The following is a 9,540-nucleotide window of genomic DNA, read 5'->3' on the forward strand; positions in this document are numbered from 1 at the left end:
AGAGCTTATGGAACCCCGACTAAGTTCATTATAGAATGTGACAACCTTAATCGTACATGTACTCAACATAAGAAAGAAAACTTATGGAGTACTAACTAAATAACTAAACTAGTTGATTAATTTAGTTCCTAATGCTCGACATATAGCATCTCATGGAACAACCAACAAAGCCAAGGTAAATCGACTTAGTTGTAAGGTGCTCAACATAAGACACACAATGGAGCCTTCACGGTAAAACATAATAAAATGGATCAATGAAGATCAATACCGTGGATAACATACAAGGATCTATTCCATTTTCCATCATAACGACATAATAGACTTTATCCTTGTTGAACAAAAGATTTTATCCTATTTCCCATCAAATACATGACTGCATAGGCATAACTTTTGTATATGTCAAAAGTCCATTCGTCCTTTCATCAATACGAATACCGATTCATGAACAACTTTACTTTTGACTGCAATATGGGACCTTCAAGTTCACGGACGTAAACAATACATATCCCATAAAAATATTTCAATATCACAAACCATTAAAATACTGCAATAATCATCATCCTCCAAATATTTTTAGAATTTAAATTAATAAATCTAAAACATTGAAGATGAAAATCGTTGGACATAGCTATGTGTAATCACAATAGTGGCTATTCCAAAAGTAATCCTTCTCAAAAACAAGAATAAATTCTCATAAGAAGTTTCCTAGGCATCAAGACAGACTCGTAATGCACATATAAGATGACTTGTCATAAGAAGGTAGAATCAAACTTTTTCGCCCGGATTTACACCAAGAATAGCTACCAAAGGCGTACAAAAAGATTTTCTAAACAAAGAAGAACATACAAAGTCATTAACGACCATGCACCATAGTTCACAAAGGATGAATGTGAACATTCAAGAATTCCATAGCAATGCGTACTACTTCCCATTCTTGAACTTCCTTCTTTGTGATTCACCAACAACATTCTTGTAAAACTACGAATTAGCTTAGAAGAGTAGTACTCCAAGAATCCAAGTGCCCAAGCCCAAGAAGTGGAACAAATGCAACAAAACGGAGTAAAACACTCAAAAATAAGAGACAGGACAAATACCAATCTTAACTCATCCAAATTCAAAGTTTCTCATTTCCATTTTGAAGAAAATTCAAAGAGGAAGAGAATGCAAAAAGAATGAGGTCATTCCGAGTTCGTACGAAGAAGATATGGCCAAAACAAGTTTACCGAATATCGACGTCAAGTATGCATACGGGTTTGCAAACGAATTTTCAAGTCCGCGAACTTAAACCCCTGGATTTTGATTTTAAAATATGCTATGCATACCTGGTAGGTGTACCAAGTAGTCCAAACATCCCGAACTATTATTTTCAAACCTACACATATAAGAACCTTAAACACATATCAAGTTAGGTAGAAATGAATGATAAGCAAGGTACATGGATCATTATAAGTACTTTAAGCAAGTAAAAACACAAAAATAGCTCAAGTTTATAGACATACCTTTAGAATAATCCGATTGAACTCTACATCCTTACCGAACATAATCTGTGTGCCTCAAATTCTTGTGCTTTCCTCACCGTATACATAGTTGGGCATTTCTAGGTGAGGATGCACTTTCAACACAAACAAGTTGTGTTGAAGTGAACAATGTCTTGCTCACCATGGCACCAAGAAAGAGTTTCTATCCAACAACTCTTAAATCTTGTAGTGTTGAGAAACACCCAAGGAACTGTTTTTATAAGTCTATCAAAGAACTTCAAGAGAACCCAAAAAGATTTGTGTTTCTGATTTCTTGTTTTCCATCTTATAAAAAACAGTTTAGCAGATAGTTTTTAGTACTCGAAGGGAAACTCTTTTGATGAAAAGAGACGTCCTAGATTCTTCATAAAAGAAGACAATACTACTATCTTGATAGGAAGTATCAGGAATTGAGCAACGAATGAATTCATGCTTTGAGGTGATACACTCAGATGACTGAGATTTAAACTCCTCTTGTAATTCGTTTAGTTTATCACAACTAATTGGATTACGCAGAGGAGGAGCATTGCTTCACTGATTAGTAAATCAATATAAACCTCAACATGAATATTATTCATCATAACTTTATTTAGCCTGTCAAGAGATTCTTGCTCTTTCTGGAGGTATAACTCAACATCAAGAGATAAGCTCTCAAGCTTCTTTTCAAGCCCTGAAAACACTTCAAGGGATTTTAAACCTGGTGGAGGTTTAGATAGAATATCTTCTACATATTTTATTAAATCAGTCATGGAAGAGAATTCTGAAATCCCTGGATCTGGTGGTGCATTTATTGAGATAGCACTACTGTCCATAGAGTCAGATCGCTACAAACACAGACTTGTAAGGTCTTAAACGTGTTTGACTGCTCTGATACCAATTGAAAAAGCGGGGGTCTAACAACACCACCCAATATTTCGATTAGCAATCTGTATGGACTAACTCTGAAATACTTTGCTAGAGAATCAACTAGACAATCAGACTCAATCTAGATAAAAGTATCTCAAGGAGTTAATATCCCTCTCTTGATTTGATTTTTACTCAAGCTAAAAAAATAGCGAGTCTTTATCAAATACAAGAAATACTTGGACGGTACCAAAGACCAATGTCCAAGGATTAATCAATATCAATCGACAACCAAAGGTTGGATTTCCAATTGATGATCACGAACGCACAACCTGTATTATTTCAATTATAAAAATATTTCGGAAAAGAAATAACACAGACACCAGAAATTTTGTTAACAAGGAAACCGCAAATGCAGAAAAACCCCGGGACCTACTCCAGATTGAATACACACTGTATTAAGCCGCTATTCGGACTGGACTATAGTTGAACCTCAATCAGTCTCTCACCGATCCAAGGTACAGTTGTACTCCTACGCCTCTGATCCCAGCAGGATATTGCGCACTTGATTCCCTTAGCTGATCTCACCCACAACCAAGAGTTGTTGCAACCCAAAATCACAGACTTGATAATAAACAGATCTGTCTCACACAGAAAAGTTCATAAAAGGATAAATCTGTCTCCCACAGATAAACCCTAGGTTTTGTTCCGTCTTTTGATGTAAAATCAAGGTGAACATGAACCAATTCATAATCCGGTCTTATATTCCCGAAGAACAGCCTAGATTAATCAATCACCTCTCTACAGTCCTTCCTGACTACACGAGCGGATTGTCGAGGAATCACAAACAGTGAGACAAAGATGTTTGTGACTTCTTTATCTTGCCTATCGGAGAAATCTCACGATATCAAGCCAATCAATCGATTGTACTCGTACAATAGAAGATGTAAGATCAGATCACACAACTACGATAAAGTAGTATCGGTCTGGCTTCACAATCCCAATGAAGTCTTTAAGTCGTTAACCTGATTTTAGAGAAGAAAATCAAAGGTTAATGGAGATCGACCCTAGCGGGAGCACTAGTAGCACACAGACGCGTGTGGATTAGTTTTGCACAATGCTAGATGTCTCCTTTATATTGCCTTCAAATCAGGGTTTTGCCTTAGGTACAAAGCAATCCTTATTCACCGTTAGATGAAAACCTGATTTAGATTCAAGTTAATATTTCTCAACCGTTAGATCGTAAACTTAGCTTGTCACACACACTTGGGTAGACGTTTACTAGATTCGTGAAAACCATGCCTAAACGTGTATGTGTATGTTGGTTCAACATAGTAACCCAAAAGGTTAACCATATGAGCATTTCATATTAACCTTGTTCTTCTTCACCATAACTAGTTCAATTGACTCAAATGAACTAGTTAAAGAGTTGTTCAATTGCTATGAGATCTTATGTAACTACACAAGACACAATTGAAACAAAGATGATTCGATTGAATCGGCTCATGAACATTATAGCCACGGTTTGAATAAAGCATTCCTTAGTAATTTAATGTTTCATGTTCAGAGCACATCTTTAGATCATAACCTCTTAATTTCACAAACAAGTTCGCGGACTTAAGTTAATCGGTTGAGTTTTCCAAACTCAGCAGAAATTCTCGGAAAGAGAACTTCCGCCAGTTCGCAGACTGTTCTCGCGGAATGAGTTCGCGGACTTAGCACACAAACGAGTTTTGGAAAATCCAGCAGAAATTCTCGGTCGAGAACTGATAGACACATTTTTGTGTTTAATTTGATCTCAATACTATATATTGTTGGCGCTCGAGTTTGTACAAATTTTGGTGTTTTATGTGTTTGTAGGCACCTTTGGAAAATAAACATTTTTTGGAAAATTCGGCTCGAAAAGTTGGTAAAAGCCCCGGAGGACACGTGTTATTCGGACTCTCACCGTTGGATAAGGGGCACCTCAATTACTAAGGGGCACCCAGGTCACCCCAAAAGGCATCTGCTATTCGCACTCCAGCAACGGATAAGGGGCGACCACTGGATAAGGGGTGTCCTTCTTCTAAAATTCAAATTTCATTTTTGGCGGGAAAATTCCTTCCTTCACTGGCAGATTTTTGATCGAAGTTTTGAACGTGTTCTAGGGAGATTCAATGGCTGATTTTTGGTAGGAAGTTGTGATATGGCCTAGCAAACACGTTGTGGGCTTTTGGTTCGATCAGAATTAGCTAGAATCGGCTAGGCAATCCACGAGTTGCAAACAGGGAAAACACGTACAGGGAGAAGATATCCACGGGTTCTGGAAGAATTTGTACGTGTTCTGATGATGTGTAATGACTTGAACGACTTGTTGGAGCGTGACAAAGATAAACAGGGATAGTTTTCACGTAATTGACAGCTGCAGATACGTGATCGAGATAAAAAAAGGAAAGAAAAATATATCGTTTACTGCCGAGTAATGGGAGAATATTTGGAGTGATTGAGCAAGATTTTATGAGGCTGTTGGGTATAAAAAGGATTCTCGAGAGTCATAGAAGGGGGATGGAGAGTTAGGGGTGAGAACAGAGTATAGAAATTAGAGTTGCAGAGAGTTGCTGCTGCTGCCATTAGAGAAGAACACGAAGAACAATAGACTGCAAGTAGCAGTCTTTCTAGTGTCTTAAAACCGTTTCGTTTTCTTCCAGAAAAAGACTGTTGCTTCTGCGACTGTTTTGTGCTATAATTTTGTAACAGCTTCTTTGCAACATTTGTAACACCCGTAGACCATTGCAAATCTGTTTTATCTTATCCAAAAAACACCATTTGAGCTATGAGTTATCTTTTTGAGTGTGTTTTCACCATGTGGAGCTAGAACCCTTCACTGGGACGACGGAGGAAGCTGTATTTCATCCTTGGGGTAATTTAATAAATTCCTTATTTACTTTTTGCATAAATTTTAAATGATTTATGATTTCTATTCATCATTTGTTATCTTGTTAGATAGTGTATGCTTAGTCTTAGATGCTTTAGATACACTATGCTTGTAATTTACAATTGATGTTTTACGAAATCTACTTTGGCAAAGAATAGAGTTATTGTTTCTTTTGCTTTGAGCTATAAATGTCTAGGATTAATTTATGAACCCCATGAACATGAAAACCAGTGGAATCCCGAGTCCCGGTCTCTCTTCATCCTGTGACAAATTTTGTATATATTTTTCCTTATTTTCTTTATTAAATCTTAAAACAAATTCTCAACAAATCTGAGTGAACGAATCATCTTACTACAACATCATAAAAAAACCACATCAATTTTTGGCGCCGCCGACGCGGATTTGTTTATAAATTTGTTTTTAGGTTTTTTTTATTATTTTGTTCTTTTTTATGCGTTTTGGTATTTCTTATTTTTTCAGGTTTGGAGCTAAGCTAAAGAAAAAAAAAGTGTTGAAAAGAAAAGCGAAGCTAAAGAAGGAAACAAAGAAGGGATCCAAAAGAAGTAAAGAAGAAGATTTTGTATATAGTTAATTTATTTTATTTTATAAACTGTATATAGGATTATTTTTTTTGTAATTCTTATTTTTATTTTTGGACTTTTTAATTTTTGGACATTTTTATTTTTTGGACATTTGGACATTATTTTTTTTAAAACCCTACGGAAGGGTAGTTATAAATAAACTGCACAGAGAAGGACGGCGATTACGATATCGCCTCGGCCCCTCGGGTTCGTACATGACATAGGAGTCGTGGCCCGAGTCGACTTCAACGGTTCATCCCCCGTCTGGAACGGGAGGTAAGAATTCTAAACACCCGCGAATCTCCTGTCAGCGGGTTTACTGGATGATTTTGTATGCATATATGTTGAGGAATCGAATACGGCTGTTTTAATTTCCTAGTAAAGGGCAAGGCCTGGCCATACAAGATAAGGGTTCGGATTTCATCACCGTTCTCTTCTTGCCCGCCTTAGGAAAACGAAACCAAACGCGAACCTAAGCTTTAAAATTTGGAATAGAACGAGACCTATAGGGTAACGAGCTTAGTAGGAAAGTCATTCGAGAAATATTGGTTACTCTTTTAAGCATACTTCGAAGTTCATGATGGTTTCTGTGAGTTGAATGCGTGACTGCGCCGCCTTGTAATGCGGTGAGGCCTTGGGTATCAAAGCTCCACGCAGCTTCCCTCGCCTCTATTCAGCTTACTTTGACTCGGATTGATTCCAGAGGGGTTTGCTCAGATTGTAACGAATTCCTTTTCGAAAGAATAGAAGCTGGTCTAGAAACAATCTAAGTGGAACCATCATGCTTTTTGTTTGCTAGATAAAATAGGCTTGTTGTGGTCGAGTCAGCCTTCTTTGTGTTTGTTTAGAATTCCCTTGCAGTTAGGATGTCGAACTGGTATTATAACAGCCAATACAATGAGTATCCGACTGAGCAGCTTGGACATTATCCTTTTTATGACCATAGTGTGAATAGTGATTGGGAACGCGAAACTTTTGAAGGTTATGGGTTATACCATGGTGAGCCCAATTACTATCCACATGCGCACCGGTCATACGAGCAAGAAGACTATAGCACTAGTTCCTCGTCTTTGGAGGATGCAATGAAACTATTGAAAAGTAGTCTTTTTATGATCCTTCTGATAATTCCTCTTTACTAGAGTCAACACGTAAATTAGCTGAGTCGACACGTAAGTTAGCAGAAATGAATAACTTAGTTTTTGACGAAAGAGAACTTTCTATAGAGGAATCCCTCAAGCTGATGGCTGAGACGAATGAAAGACTTGCTCGAAATAATCTTACTTTCCAATATAGTGTTTCCAATAATACCCTTAAAAATGAGGATAGTTATTTTCATAATCAAGATGACGAGGTTAGAATTGGTAACACTACTTGTTTTGATGAGGTTCGATCATTTTCATGTTATTATAATGATGATTATGATGAGGATAGTATCGATGAAGAACATGAAATATGTAGGCATAGTGATCAGGAATTTGTTACTCCAATTAAGCTTTACGATGATAATATTATTTCTAGTTCAAATCCAAATAATTTTTATAATTATTCACCTATTCAAAAGGATGAGGATTTGACTAGAGATACCCCCGTTTTAGATGATGTAGTATTTCCTGTCTACGAAGCCGATGATAGTTTTGAGGAACGAGTTTATTCTGAGAATATTGTTTTAGAGTCTAGAAATTTAGAAACATTAGACTTAGAAAAAGAAAATGAACTCGTAGAAATGAGTGAGGATGAACCCGACTTAGAAGAATCAATTGACCATTTTCGGGAATCCGATGACCTAGAAATTAGGGAAGTTGTGACTAGTCTTTCTAGAGACACAGAAAACTCTAAGTTTGGGGGTGATTATCATTCTCCGTGTGCTTTAACTCTTAAAAAGTTCCCTCGTGTAGGACTTGACATTTGTGCCTCAACCATCTTACAAGATTATCTTAGTATACTTTTTCCTGAACCTAATGATGTCCAAAAAGAAGTTCAGTCGTTAGAAACCCATCCTCTGGTTGATGTGGTTTGCCCAGGCTATGATACCCAGATTGACTTTGTTTTCCCACCAAATAGTTTTCTTCCAAATGTGGGAACGTTTATATTTCAAATGTGTCGAATATTAAGTTGTGAGACTAAACCTAAATGCTTTAGGAAATTAGAATCGACACATTTGCTTAAGAGTGACCACTACTCTCATTGTGGTCAATTTTGTAAGTCAAATCTTATTGACTTAGAGGATCCTCAGTTATTTAGGTTATTATTGTGCGCTTCTAAGATCATATTTGAGTTTTTCCAGACTCTAGGACCTAATGATTCGGATCCCACCTATGAAGAAACGCAACCAATGAAAATATTTTATTTAGACCCTTTCTTAGAACCTGAACCTGAACCACAATTAGATATAAATATCTTAATCAGGAAACTAGATAAGGGCATGCTATCCTTGTTCACTTTCTTGGGTTATTGTAGTTTCCTTTGGTCAGCTCTTTTTGGTTTTGAAGACCCACAGTTATTTCGGCTGTTACTTTTTGATTCTATGAGGTGACTAATTCCTTCCGATGTCTGGCTGAAGACTTTAAACTTAGCACTTCTTGGGAGGTAACCCAATCTCATGCGACACGGTAATTTTTCCTTAACTCTTTTGCTTCAAATGGTAACAGTTTCTCCTTGTTCATATGCTTTTAATTTTATCTTTAGAACATTGAGGACAATGTTAGATTTAAGTTTGGGGGTATGGGAGAAACTTTTTAGTTGCACTTTTGAAACTTCTAGCGTCACATGGTATCCGGTTAGCTAAGTTTACATACTGTTTCTCACCGAAAAGATAGAAATTGGAATGCTAGAGATAACAACTTATTGAGACATTAGAGAAAAAGACATTGAGATCCTTGAAATTCAGGAGAGAACTTGTTCCTTTTAGAGGGTAACCGTGATGGACCTAACCATCCATGATGGAAAGGCGAGTAGGTCAGGAGGAAATGCCAGAAAGACAAAGCAACCTCACAATGTAGTCTTAGTTACTGGATTATTACGACTCTCTCTCAGTAGAAACTTATCATCATCAACAAGCGGAGCGACATCAAAATCTATGAAGAAAGTTGAAGACGTTTTAGGTTTAGAAGCAACAATAGAAAAGAATAATTCAAAAATCAAAGTTGAAGTTATAAGAGCAAATGATATAAGTTGTTAGAATCCATAATACCAAGACATCACAAGTTGCGAAGATCCAAGTTTTGAAAGTCCTTCTCTCATGGTCATGTAAATTGTTGTCTTGTAATTTTTGTTTCCAAAAAAAAAAAAAAAAAAAAAAAAAAAAAAAAATCATCGTTACGTTTTGTTCAATAAGGCCCAAGGGAAGTAGAAATTTATAAGTCAAGGAAGAAATCGAAGAGAAGAGTTAATTGTCAAGGTTCTATGAGGTTCGATAGTTTATCATCAACAGTTGAAGACCGAAGAAGACGTTGTTTCTACTGAGCACTATGAGAGAGTCGAAGAAAGATACATTTGGTTGCTTTGTTAGTCTGCTTTCAATCTGGCACAAGATCTTTCTAGCACTGGTTTAACTCATCACACGTAATTAGTCCAGCTGTGTAGCAGATGTCCCTCTCATTTTTATCTCTCTCCTAATCTTATCCAGCTGTAAAGCAGCGGACGCATCTTACAATGTTTATCTAGCTGTGTAGCGGATATCTCTTTA

Source organism: Papaver somniferum, chromosome 7, assembly GCF_003573695.1.
Source record: "Papaver somniferum cultivar HN1 chromosome 7, ASM357369v1, whole genome shotgun sequence".
Classification (NCBI taxonomy): domain Eukaryota; kingdom Viridiplantae; phylum Streptophyta; class Magnoliopsida; order Ranunculales; family Papaveraceae; genus Papaver; species Papaver somniferum.